We start from the raw sequence: 14,322 nt of genomic DNA on the forward strand, positions 1-14,322 counted from the left end.
CTTGTGAGTCTCCGACCCCAAGACTCGCATACGTACGTGCCACGTGCATATTTCGGCGGTTTAAATTGCTTTCCGTTTTTCAACAATCCACGTGGGGTCTGAACGGGGCCTAAGATATCGCAAAATATTGGTATGCAAAAGCGCGGAGAATGCGAAATCGTCTACATGGGATATCGTAACGATTTCAGGGACGAGAAGAGCGTATGAACGATTCGGAGATTTGGGGATGCTTCGGACCGCGCTTCGCACGCCTCGCTGGTAGTCAGTGCGCTGTCAGCCTCCGCACCGTCGCGACGCCCCTCACTCAGTACGCGACGCCGAACGTCGCGACGTGCCGTTCCAAGTTACAGGAGGGCATCGGATGTGGTCCAGGTATATCTTTTGGTGATCGAGTGTATGTTTGGATCGAATGAACAGTGTCGGGATTTTTCATCCGGTTCACGCCCCTGGAAAAACACTAGGGAATAAAACCTCGGCGGCGATGATAGTGCGGGGGTTGAATTCAATGATAAAGGGAGAAAACGACTGAGATTTTTTAAAGCGATATAAAAACAACGCCAAAAATATCACAGCCGTGGAAAAAGTTAGCGAGGAGTGCTTGTAAACAAAAATCTCGAACAATTGAAGCTCTTTGAATTCACGATCAAGTTTACGGAGTTTAAAAAAAAAAAGTAAAAAGTAAAAAGAACTCGAACTTCGACGAGCGGGAAGTTTGACAAAGTTTAATGCAGCGTTAAACGGTGTAGGACTGCAAAATTTTCGGAGTTTATTTAATCTGCGCTACCATTTTTTATTTCCTCTTTTTTTTTTTGTTCTCTGAATCGATTCGGTTCGATATAATCTGTTGACGAGATGATTGTCCGATTATTTTAAAAGGAATCATCTTCACCGCGCCTTTCGAAAGGTGAGTATCCTTTACCCTCTGATCGATTATTTCCCGTAGCCTAACCGTCGAGCCCTTGAATCATAATTTGAATTCAAACTAGTGCAACTATCGCAAACTTCGAACTCGCGGTCGGATCATGAATACCCGAACGGCAAAGTATTTTCATCCACATCGAATCGCGCCTTTGGACTAGAAATTTAGGACAGAGTCTAGCCTCGCTATTTCGTCTGGTTTCGGGGCGATCTCGATCGCCATGGGGTAAGCCAAGCGGGGAATCGGAAAGTAAAAAATATATATTAGCTCACGTATCGGTCGTCACGGGGGCGGGGGGTGGGGATTTAACGGTCGGTAGTAAGGGGGTGGGACACATGTAAATCAGCTGATAACAATCCCCGGTTTTCCCTTTGTCTCTAAATGTCTGCGAAGCAAATTCACGTCGGAGATAAGTTTCTTCCGAAATACAGGCGTACAGATATCTCGAGCACTCGGTACAGCTGCCGCTGATTCATTCGATCTCCGTTGACCGGTGCGGTTTGTCGCTTGTCCCGCGATCCCGTTACCTTCGAATCTCCGCCGTCTTTCGAGCAATTCCCGAGTAATTTTACTCGACGGTAAAATCGGAGCTAAATAAGTTAAGTGACGGAGAAAATGAATCAGTGGTAAGGGAATGCGGGGCAAAAAATGCGAGCTATTCGTACAGATCGAATCGTTGTCTGGTACGAATAATAATAGCAGATATGTACAGCTTTCGTAAAATTGCGGAGTAGAAGAGCGAACGTGAACGAGAGATGAGAATAACATAAAATTAATAAATGCCGGAATACATAAAGATGGAATTCTTCGTTCGGGACGGGATGAGCTGATACTCGATATATTTGAGTGGGGGGAAAACTTTTGAAACTCGATGAATACCGCGGGACGAGAAGAACTCTTGAAAAACATTTGAAAACTATTCTCATTTTCGCTCGCGGCGTAGCAACTCGCTAGTAAGGATAGGGGGGGCCCGGTGCGGTTGCCGCCGATTAAATCAACGTCAATTTTATTAATATCCGATTTATTAACTCGACTCTTCGCTATTCTATCATCTCTTCACGTAGCAACGTGATTGATGATCCCACGAAAATAAACGACTGTAACAGCTAAGCTCGCGCATCTGCATCGTGCTCGTAAAAAAATCTGACGTGAATAAATTTTACCTACGAAGTACGCATAACGCGAACACCCCCCTGCCGCGGAGACGTCAGTTTCGAATACATTATTATTCCATCTATTTTTCCGCGCGCAATTGCTCAACCCGCAACTTGTAAAATACCCATTTCTCCCCTCGCGAAAATTTCTCAGACGTTTGATACACGAGAAAAAAAAAAAAAAATATGTTGCCTACCGCCGGATACGCAAAAATCAACGTTCCATCCACGCTGGGATTGATCGGGGCGAATTTTGCTCCTGCAGTTCTCATCGCTGATATTAATCTCGCACTTGTTATTATGACTTCGATCATCCACGGATGTATATATATATGTATTCCCACCTCCCCCCTGTAATCCGGGCTTACGCATATCTCGTAGGAAAAACAAGGAGAAAAAAAAACTAATTTATGTAGAAATAACTGAATCAGAGAGAAAGGATTCGAATATTTTTTCATTATCGAAAAATACCCTCTCTCGTACGTACCAATATTCGTTTTACTTTTTTTTTTTCACAAATTTCGTACCGCAGGCTACGCTTCGAATCGTGATCAGATGAAACGCGTGATCCGCATCGCAGCGTCTGACTACGGCGGGACGTTACCACTGCGGCTAGGCGGACTAATCGCGACCCGAACTACTTGCCGCCGTACCGCGTCTATCCGTACTCCCCTTCGCGGAGTTAGATTTTTTTATTTTTTTTTTTCATTTCACTTTCATCTCCGTGGGAATCGAGCCTGCCGACATTGACGTGTCATTTGCTATCATATATGCGTATTCTCGTCCTTACCGAATATATTTTTTCAACGAAACGAGGATTAGTTTATTTCTTCCCTTCGTATTTTGGCACGGCGAAAACCCTCGGGAGTTCGGTATAAAAATATCGTTGGTGTTTATTTTACTGGACATCAGCGCGATAGCGGTTGGTACGAAACGGACACTATATAGCTCGCGGTTGGTTATTGTGGACGATCAAATACGACGGTATAGACTTCCTCTTTGAAGTAGTTGGTTAAAAGGAAGTGACCTTATTCCGTTGTTCGAAGGGAGTCCCTTGGGTCCCTCGTCCCATAAAACACGGCAAGTTTTCCAGGGAACCAGAAAGAACAAGAAAAAAAAAAAAAAACACCCAGTCCCATTTTTAGCTGACACCTAATTTCGCTTTTTACCGTCTACACCGATAAAAACTAACTTTATATATAGACTCCCAAAGATGTCGGGATGTGGGTCAGGATTTTTCTGTTTTTTTTTTGTTATTTTTTGTTCCGTGGTAGTAGGTTGTTCGAAACCGAGAGAATTAGAGGGGGAAGAATTAAAGGAGAAGGCGAAATAAAATCACGGAGGTATGAGAGAGAAGGGAGCTTTTTACGAGCGTACGAAACAAATTAATGACTGAGACAATTGTCTCCCCGGCTTATGCCGGCTCTCCGTCACCCCCCACTCTCGATACACCCTCTCGAACGGCCCACTCGACTTTTCCCTCCACCGAAAATCAGCGGAAAACCAGCTTAAATCGGGCTGTCTAAACCTTGACTCTAACCCTGAGGAAAAGATTGGCCGTCCCTCCTCTCTCTCTCTCTCTCTCTCTCTCGCTGCTCGCGTCGTCATTATATTCCTCAGTTCCGCCTTCTCGACGGTCTCCGAGTTCCACATCGGCCGTTCTTCTTAGTCATCAAATTTTAATTGATCCCCAGGCCGAATCAATAATGGTGGATGTATGTATAGCGATAATAAATATAAAACAGGAAAAAAAATAAAAAAAAATAAATAATAGCCACCGCGCCTCCACGTTTGCATCTACTTACGTATAACCTTCGCTCGGATCCTTTCATCCCTCTTCTTCTTAACCTGTTATCGCAAAAACTCCGTTCGAGTTTCGTGAGTATAGTTTCCCCGTAGCAACTTCCCTTTCAGATTTTATCGAATGATATTCGAATCAGTTGTGTACCGAATGTAACGTAAACTACGTCGATTAGAATCCTCATGCACGGCCTCCGTTAAAGCTTTGTAATGGAGTCACAAAAGCCTTATAAAAACTTTAGGTAGACGGAACCTGATCCAGCTGCGCGTTGATCAGGCTTGACAGAAATTTCGCTGCTTATCCAGTGGCGGCTGGTTTGCGTTACGTTAGATATTATTTCATTTTTTGCCACCCCGAGACGAAGGTATTTTTTTTTTTTCTTTTCGTCTCGCGCGTGTCCCAGATTTTTGCGAAGTGTTTGCCTTTCTTCGCAACGGGGATCCTTGCTGCTGCTGCTGCAGTAGATAAGCTGAAATAATTTTTTTGTCGCAGGCTCGGGTCATCGGGTCATCCTTCGTATATTTATGAAAATGTACCAACTGTCTGCCGCGGTACATATTCACGCGCTCATACTTTTACCGCGTTAAGATCTAATCGCTTTACTTTACACAGCACCAGGCTAGACGTGGCAACTTATACGGCTAGGCTATCGCGGAGGTGGTCCATAACTCGAAGGAAGATGCTGCTAGCACGCGGGCGACCCGCGCCAGAATTCGGGGTACCACGTATCCGAGGTACCCTGAATTCTAATACGCATCGCGATCTTCCCCGTCCTCTTATTCTCGTCGCCGGCGTTTCGTACGCTTTTTTCTTTTTTGTCGTTCGTTAATTTAACCGATATCTTCGATCCCCATTATCACTTTCCGATGACGCTTTTCAACGCACACCGGCACCGCTCCCGTTGAAAAAGATACGAGGCGGGGCCCTTGCGCGTGCAGTTATTGAATAACGTATAGATTCTTCGTTCGACTCGGTGGTGTTCGTACAGGTCTACGTGCGGACGGCGTCATCCGGCATAGGCGGATCGCGATAAACGTGGATTGCATTTCCGATCACCCCGTCGGTTTTGTAGCACGTACAAATGTATCCGCATCTACATACTGCGCGGAGAATCGTCTAGCTGCGGAATTTTTCGATTTTCTTGTTCCACCGCAACTGCACCGTAAAAATAAACAGAATTAGGTGTTCGGCATCGGTTATCGAATACTAATTCATGGTTGGGAGCGGAAATTTCCGTACGAAACGTTTGGAATAAAATTGCGATAATCGTCGTACGTCCGCGTATCGGCTCTACCTTGGACATTGATTTTTTTTTTTCGTTTTATTTTTCGGTTGTTCCCTTTCGAAAATAGAAGGGAAGGGTGAGGAGGCCATTTAAAGGACCATCGGTGGGGTTTCGTGTATTGGCCGGGCGCGGAGCATCGCCAAGGGGTGAAAAAGTGCGGGAAGTAGAGAATCGTTGCGATAAAAGATCGCATTGTGGTTTTTATCGTAGCCTTTTGTTTTGTTTTTTTTTTTTTCTGCTTCTCTCTCGTCGTCTTCTTCCTTTTCTCTTTATTTCTCTCGACACACATGATACGCGCTTACACGACCGAGGGAGATACCGAAACGTTTTGTTTTATAGGGAATAGGGTGAATTTTTGTTTATCCGGTTTCTCGAGTAACTCGTGGAGCGCGGGGTGCTTTGGGATTCGTTTCTGAATTTCATCGATTCCTTCGCACCGCGAATAGGACGGTAACGTAACGTTACACCCTTCCCGGTATAACGTATTAGGATTTTCCAAACGCGTTTCGGGTGCCTCGTAAATCGATCAACTATTTATTCAGAGCTTTGCGATAACCTCCTCAACTATCTGTTTTCGATTAAGGAAGCCTAGTCACCGTACCGTGTCACAACGAAGAAAATATAGGTGAAAAAGTGTCGAAAAACAACCAAACATATCGCGCGTTGCAGTTCTCATAAATTTTTTTGTTTATCTTTTACAAATTATAATTCATTTTTTGATTTTTTTCTTCTTTTATCACGATATAATACTTCATTTCAACGATGTCAATTTAAAAAATTTATATATTCGCCACGATTAGGAAATTGTAAGTGAATCTGCATGTTGATGTCGTAATTTTTAAGATCGTATCGGACGCGTGTGATGTTCTCCCAAATATCATCTCCCGTGGGGGTTGTTTTTTCGATGTAATTTTTTTTTTCTTCTCCTACTTTTTCACTCCAGGGATGATAATCGTTATGCTAATTTACGGAGTGGGGAGAGTTTTATGCAAAACAGGGGACTTTAGTGTTGTTTGAAATCGCGATAATACGATACGCGAAATTTAGTGTTAATCGTTTCTCCGGAAAAATATTCTCGGAGCCAGAAAGTTCTAATTACTCAGCGAACCGTTTTTACTTCATAAAATTCGTTGCCATAGCATTTCGTAATCCGTACGGACCACCGCCGAAGGGGATGATGCCGAAAATCCGAAGGGATGCATCGCCCACGGTTTTGTTGATGCGGAATCCGCGCGGCGAGTCGGACTTCGAAGGATCTTTTCGACGGCGGAGGGTGAGGAGGGGTATACTCCGTTGGGATCACGTAATGTTCCGAATCGTTGGAAAGGGGGAAATACCTCGGTGCACAGGGATAACGAGACACGGCGAAGATTCGCGCGTGTTTGCCGCTCTCATCGGAGAACGAGTCGCGATCTTCGCTGTATACGCGGTGACATTGAACTCTTCGGGATGAAAAGGTCTGCGGCCTCCTCTCCTCCGACCTCCGACGTCCACTCGATTCGAGGGGTGGAGATGGTATGCGGAGCGAGATTTCGGCGGTGGTGGAGAAATTCGGATATTAAATATCTTGCAATTATTCAGTTTTCCGAGCCGCGGCGAGCTCGGCTTTCTTCGGAGGTCCTTAAACTTGCGATGTACGTCGCGTACGCGCGGAGCGTCTCCCCTACCACCTGCATTCCGCGAACCCCTCGCTGGTTTTAGGGTCGTAAAAAAGTTTCAGGAATCGCAAGTTCGTCCAGCTATTACGTCGCCTTAGCGTATTTTCAAGTTGGAAGTTGCAGGTCGTTGAAAACGTTAGTAGTCGTCTACCGCTGCTTCTATTTTCCGACTATGGCTGCGATTCTTTTCTTTTTTCTTATTATTCCTTGCGTTTTTTTTTGATCTCGCTATTATTCCGGATTCACCTTTCTCTAACTCGGGAACAATTTATACGCCCACCTCCTCGCCCGCGTCAGTTATCTCTTTCTTACCTACGATCCCGGTCACCGTCGCACGAGATTCCTCCGCCGCCGGAAAGATTCAGATTCAGACATAGTGTTATGGTTGTTTCCTTTCACCCTACGGAGGAATATCTGCACCTTCTTTATTTCCAGTGTCTGGAAAGTTACTCCGTTTCCGCGTAACCGAGCGTGTAGCGAGGAAAAAGATGTCTGTGCCGTTGCAGCACGTACGGTTGGTTATATGCGGGTATCGTAAATTTCAATTGAGCTGGTTAAGAATAATCAGCGCACGGGATTTCGGTCTCTCATCCGAAACTCTTGGCCGCACCGTGAGCGAGTTCTTATAATGGATACCTTATACTTTTTAACCCGGTCGTCAACTCCGATAAGAAGCTTATGTACCAGGTATACGAACTGTTACATAATACCGGGTTTGTAGTAAAATACGTTACCCTTCTGGATGTTCGTACCTCCGGAGAAGCGTATGCACCACGCGAGGCTGTAACAAACGGCGCTGCAGTCACGAAGATATTCGATTTTATATTCATGACGGGTATAGAAAATGTGATCTGGATATTACCGGAGCGATCCTAGGATCTTCGTTCGGTTTTACCTGTTTTTTTTTTTTTTTCTAAATTTATTCATTTATTTTTTGTCCAGAGTTTATCTAGATTCGTACGTTTTTTTTTCTCGAACCTTCGATCCCCGTATTTATTCATTTTCGTTTTTTTTTTTTTTTTTTATATATATGTTACGATACCTGATGTATAGTGCGAGGGGGGATCTACTATATACTTACAACCATGTATTCATACGTATCTACCCTACACACAAAGCAGCGTATATTGAAATACAAAAATGGATTGTCCGCGCATCGATGCTGCCGGGGGTTGATATTGTTGGAAGGGATGACTGTGGGGGCGCCAAATCCCCAGGGAGGTTAAAAATGTTGGGGATAGAATGTCGGAATGGTAGAGAAATCTTTTTCACTTTCGTTCATTTTGTTATCTATGTATTCTAAAGAAGTCATGTTTCCCAGTAGTTCGTAATGAATAAAAGGCGCAACTTCTCCTCTCCTCGACGGGTAGAAAACGACATTTATTTTTATTCACGCTCTCCTAGCTATACGCTGGAAATTAGTCGGGTTCGCGTAGACGCCTTGAATAAGAAGTACCCGTTATAACTGTAGCCCAACGCATTTCGACTCGTAAAATTTTCAAAACTTCAAAAGGGGCACTTTTTCTGTGAGATTTTTTTTTCTTTTTCATTCTCAACGCGTCGAATGGCCCATCCCTCGCCCCCTTTCACCCTGGGGCCGATGGAGTTGAAAGAGAATAAATACAAAAAAAAGGTGGAGTCTGAAATTATGACCGTCTTGCAATGGACAAAGAATGTCGGTGTTGATGGCTAATTTTATTTCGCACGTTCTACTCTCTTATTTTTCCGTTTCTTTTATTTTCTTCGTCTCAGCACGTCTGGGGGAAAAATACGAAAGCTGCTTCTCGACCCTTCCTTTTCTGTTCCTCATCACGAAGCTTTGCGGTGCGATGAAATCATCCCCAGATCTTGTTCTCGGCGATTGCGGCGGGAAGTTCCTGTATATCTAATACTGGATCCTGAGGCTCGTGGTCTGTGGTTTCAACATCAGTTCTCTCCCTAAGCTAGTCCGGTGGTAACTCACCGGTACCGTAGCCGCAAGCACATTGCACCCTTGGAACGAGCACCACGATTTTAGGAAACCCGAACCACGACACCAGTTTGTACATAGATCTACTCTTTACGGGACAGAGCAGCTAATTACGACAATTGCAGGTGTTTCATTGGACCAAACACGACGTCGTTGAAACGAAAGGAACGTGAAGCGTGTTCCGTTGTCGGTGACTGTACGACTTTGGAATTTCGTTTGGACGAAGGAAAAAAAAAGAAAAGAAAAAAAGTAAATATATATAAAAGAGCGTAAGATAGGGGGAAAAAAACGTCAATCAGAAAGGGTGCTGAAAATGAAACAGTCGAGACAAAGCAAAGGTTGCGTGCTTCGGCGCTGGTATTGCGAGAGGGTGGAATTTCGGAATCCTCGAGGAATCCTTCCTTCGCGGAATAAAAGGAGTTTGGGCGTAGATGAACGAGGGAGGATTTAGTATCCCACCTAACGTTCGAGTTGACAGTTCTCTTTACGCAAGTCCTTGTATATCCTCGGGCGTAGCTGGAAACGCTATTGCGGAATGGTTCTATCTTTAAAGCAGCAAGGACAGCGAGGTATGGAGGTACACCTTTTCCTTTCGCTCTTCCTCAACGACTGAAAATCTTTTATGTTTCCTTTGGGCGGTCGCCGATCCGATGGCCGCATACTAAACCCTCCTAGTTATATATGTATACGTATAGGTGAGACGACGGGATCGTTCGAATAACGGAAAGCGGGAGCGTTTTCTCCGTATACCGGTACGGCCTGGCGGTCCGCGGGTGTCGAATTCGAATAACGAATAGGAGACGTAGATAAAGCCCACGATCTTTATGCTTTCCGGCGCACTTTTCTTCGGCCCCTCTTGGCGGCGAGACGAACGTATCCCGTTGTACGAAAACCGGTCGGTCGACGTTATTTATTTTATTATTATTTATTTTTTCTCTCGATCGTAGAAGTTGCGTCGGTTTGAGCCAACGTCATCGCAGCCATTCGCACCTGTAGCAGTGAAATTTATTTCACTCTTCCCCGTCGCCCTCTCCCGAACCAAGAAAATGATAATCCGGGCTCTCGAAGGATTTTTAGTCGTATCGCTGGTCATCTTTGGCGTAAAAATTGCCCATAACGGACGTCGAAGTTTCCGCGTACGATTTCGATAGCTGGTGCAACGCTACGAGAAACGTGATTTTTCTTATAAATATATTAAGATATGTTTCCGGTCGGTCTGCGCCGCAACGTTCGATCGCTGAGGGGGGTGGGTGTAAGTTTGACGGGGAAATAAACCACTTTTATGCCGTTCGATTTTTATTATTGACCGTTTTTATGTCCCCCTACATTACGACGATCCCCGTGCGAGCCTCGCCGCTGGTTTATATGTACGACGAGGTGTACGCGGGGTGATTTTTGTCCGCGGAAGTGCCGAACGGCCAGACGATTCAAACCTTTTAGGGGTTGCGGGCTACACGCCAGCTTTTTCGTTATAAGGGGAGACCGTCGCGTCTGTGCAGCTTATGTGCCATTATACATCGCATGTACCTATGTATATATATATATATATATAGGAGGAGGGCACACGCCCACACTTTACCCTCGCTAAACGGGTTGCGCGGAGACGCGCGGTCGTGAAATTTTTAACATCAACCGCAGAGCCAAAGGTGCGCTTTAAACGTAGGTAGATTCGACGGAGAACCATTCGCGACAATTATGTTTCACGACGTTCTTAATTACTCTTTCGTCCGTTTTCCATCTTTTTTCTCGTTCGACTCGGTGCGGGGCCGACGGGAAAGTTGGTTCCCTTTGAAAATCGAGCGCGTAGGAATATTTGCGTTTCGTTATACGAAAGAAATAAGCGGCAAAGTAGCGCTCCGCAGAGTTTAACGAGATTTCAACGAGTTCGCGAGAATTCTTGTCCGCCTGCCCATTCCGGAAGCTCCCAAGAGCCATCACGTTCATTCTTACCGAGCCTCGGAGCACCGTGGGGTTTATGTAACAGTGAACCAAAAATTCTAATTCCGTCATCTAAATGCAACCCGCGCAACGCGCCGGGAAAAGCTGCACGACGAGGCGGGTAACGGACTGACTTCCACACCCAAATGGAACGGGAGTTTTTGACATAATAAACCCGTTCGCACTTAATCCCACGGCATCCCTCTGCACTTCCGCTAACTGCTCGCCGAGCCCCGACGGATCATGTTGACTTTTCGCGCGACACGCGATTTGCGGCGAACTCGTGATATAATAGCGTTATATAGGTATACGACCGCCGAGGTGCAGAATTTGCACCGATACCCCGGGCGGATTTTGCCCGACAAAAAAAAAAAAAAAAAAAACAAAAAAAAAAAAAAAATAGAGGAAAGATAAATTTCTCCACCGGACCGGGAATAAGGCGCGGTATCTTTTCGCTGGGGATTATGATAAATCTCGGGGAAGTGAATCATTGTAATATATTGAACAAGGACCGGTCCGAAGTTGGTGTTCGGTTACCTCTGTCCGCTACAAATAGTTTCACGTTTATAGACCGACTCGGTCCTATAGCGTATCTTCAAATAGAGGGAGGAACTTCCAGCTAGTTCCAGCTGCCGGGGCGCAGGGGTATATGAATATAATGTTATGGCAGAAGTGAATAATTCAGCGAACAATATCCACGGTATGCATCGTACATAGATGGGTATGCACGTAATACATATTTAAACTTTGAACCCCGACGTTGTAAAATTATATGCGTGTGCTTAGATTGCGGTATTTTCGTATAGGGATATACGTAACGCATATACGGCCAGCATTTGAACGTTCCGAATGAGGAGTGACAGCTTACTTTTTAGTTGTCCGTTAACTCGTCCTACAGGACCAAAACCCACGGCTTAGCCTGAGTATCCTCCGAGAGGATTGTGGCCGCTTTCCAAATTCTCGCTCCGGTAACAAGGGCGGCTTTTGAGACGAGTGGATGTATAGCTATACGCGTAACCACGAATACTGCCACTCGTCTATAAATTAATACAACCGCGTGACTTTCGCGTTATCCTCGGGTAAAAACGAAACCTCGTGCCACGCGAAACCGGTCGACGATTTTCCGAACGGACGTATCGCACGGTTAAGAGATTTGCTACCGAACGGAAACTCCATTCAATTTCATTGAGAAGGCATCGGGCAGAATTGTAGGAATTACCGAGGCGCCGTAAATCTGATTATCCAAGTCCGTTAATTAACGCTACGCATATCGGCATGAATAAGCTCCGAGTCGGCAACGAACTTTCGTCGAAATTTGATCCACGAAAAATCCCGAGAGGATTAACAATAATTATTCCATAGGTATAATATTATCATACACACACAGGAGCTGAAAAGACACCCTTCGTAGCATCGTATCGGATTCAAAGTTAGTTTTTTGTGCTCTAGCTTTTTTTTCCCGGTTTTTCGGTGAAAATGAAAGAGGCTTAGTTCTCATCAGCTTCGAGAGCGAGTTCGGTAGCGCGAATTTTTTTTCTCCCCCGCACGAAAATCGTCCCGGGGATTAAAAAGTTATCAAACGTTTTTTAGCCGCGATGGGCGAGGGCGCGCGTGCGGTTGGCTCGAGCGTCAGGAATAAGCTGTCAAAAAATTATGTACGACGATGTGGTTGGTATAAAGTTACGGCTAATGGTTCAGGTAATTAACCCGTCATTGTACTCTTTCATTATTCATTCGGGAAACGCCCGGCACTCGGTGCGTCGGTGCGGGGCGGGAGGGGTCGATTCGATGCGCCGCGACGTCACGTCGTTCGAATTACCCCTAGATCACGGTACCCCGATTGGGGTCCTCCCGCGAAAACCGATTAATTTATCACTCGCCACAATAATCATTTACGCGAGTAAACGTCACCGCGACGGTTTGACCTGTACGCGCGAATGCGATATTCAGCTGTCCCGGGATATCCTCGCGATATCTCTGAAGATTCAACATATCGTTGCACAAAGAATGAAAATAATAGGATGGAAAACGAAAAAATTAACCGAGAAATACGTCGAACGCGAGGTTTTTGGTTTTTCAAATTTTACGAGCATCCGAGAAATTTTCAGAAGAAACTCCGCGGCGAGGGAATTTCTCTAACGGGGCCTGTGTTGGGACTTTGAAGTGAAGTGCGATTTGTATTCGGGGGTGATGGACTATACGCTTTTCAGGGATGAAAATTTCCGGGGGATGAATGGCGGTTGGATCAAGAAAAGTAGGTGGACGACGATGAAGGGGCGAATAGGGGAGGTGGGGCTTTGAATAATCGTGGTGAAAATGATAAAATAAATGTGTGGAGAATTGCTGGCGGCCATGTTTTAATTATACTGAAACGCCGAGGAGAGACTCGCCTCGTTAACTCTCTCTCTCTCATTATCCGAATCTTACATGAGCTGCTCTCCTACTTACGATCATCGTTTTGATATCACCGCGAGTATTACGGGAAAGTAGTCGAGTCGGTATAACAGCTGAGCCTCAGCGGAACCTCGCTAAGGGTCTTCCAATTAATCAGATCGTTATAAAAAATTTCCGATGGTCACCGCGCGTCGAATAATCACTCGACATATTTATACATAATGAGAAGATAAAAAAAAAAAAAAGAAAAAAAAGGAAAGTGATAATTTGCACACGCTTTCGTAATTCCTTTTTTCCGTTGCGTTGAATTTAATTTTTCGGAGATTTATGGAAATCGATTAGTCCCCTGCAGATCGCGGAAAACGGGATGTAGAAAAATTGTTGGTTCGATGTTCTGACCGGAGGATGTGTACCCAAGGTTCAATTTAATTAGAATTTTATACTTATAGCAGAGGTAAATTAAATACTGGAACTAATTAGCACACACGCTCTACGTATTAACGAAATTCTTGCTCATTATTTCAAACGGAACGCGGCACAGTCGTAGTTTTAGAAATGTTTATAACTAGGTTAATAGAGAATATAATACCAGCTGATATTCTCCAGCAATAAGAGAAGCAAACACGTGGCGAGTAGCAGCTGGTGTACAAGGCGTTTCGTTTCAAAACGAGAGGATTGTATGTAAATCGGCAGATCCACCTTTCGTTTGAGCTTTATCCGTTTTAAGAGCTTCGCAAACTACTTTTTATATCTCCCACATCCGCCGAGTTATTTTCTTTTTTTTTTATTTTTCCGTGAAGCCTATGGCGAAAAGCCCGGCCAATTTCTACTGTACTATACACGTATCTACGGTAAGTCGATCTCATCGTCGCTTGTGCTTTTTTCAACGCGAAAGAAAAGCGGGGCATTATTATTCAAGCCACCCAGATTATATTCATAGCTATCGTGTCGCTGCACCGGAGTAGGGAGGTCGGTGAAAATTAATTGCAGTAAACTGGAAGATGAATCGAAAATTCTGGCGCGGTATAAATCAGGGGAGAATGAAAAGTCCAGCTCGCGCACTCTTTCGTTTTCACGGGAACGGGCGAGAAGTTTTTCTCACGTCGTGTAGAAAATTTGAAAAATGACCGGTTAATGTTTACACCCGCGCATTAGAATCACGTTCACCGAATGTAGCTCACCTTTTTCGGAATCCGTAAGCGTT

General features: G+C 44.9%; 1 protein-coding gene across 2 annotated transcripts in view; it reads left to right on the plus strand.

Moving 5' to 3' along the window:
- The first annotated feature begins 255 nt into the window (after positions 1-255).
- Positions 256-14,322, plus strand: part of LOC105684154 (trace amine-associated receptor 9) — a 49,080-nt gene continuing 35,013 nt past the window's right edge. For both annotated transcript variants that reach the window (XM_048649757.1, XM_048649762.1), the window contains exon 1: positions 256-904. The gene's annotated coding sequence lies outside the window, so the exon portion shown is untranslated. The remainder of the gene's footprint in view (positions 905-14,322) is intronic.

The sequence above is a fragment of the Athalia rosae genome, chromosome 1 (assembly GCF_917208135.1).
Source record: "Athalia rosae chromosome 1, iyAthRosa1.1, whole genome shotgun sequence".
Classification (NCBI taxonomy): domain Eukaryota; kingdom Metazoa; phylum Arthropoda; class Insecta; order Hymenoptera; family Athaliidae; genus Athalia; species Athalia rosae.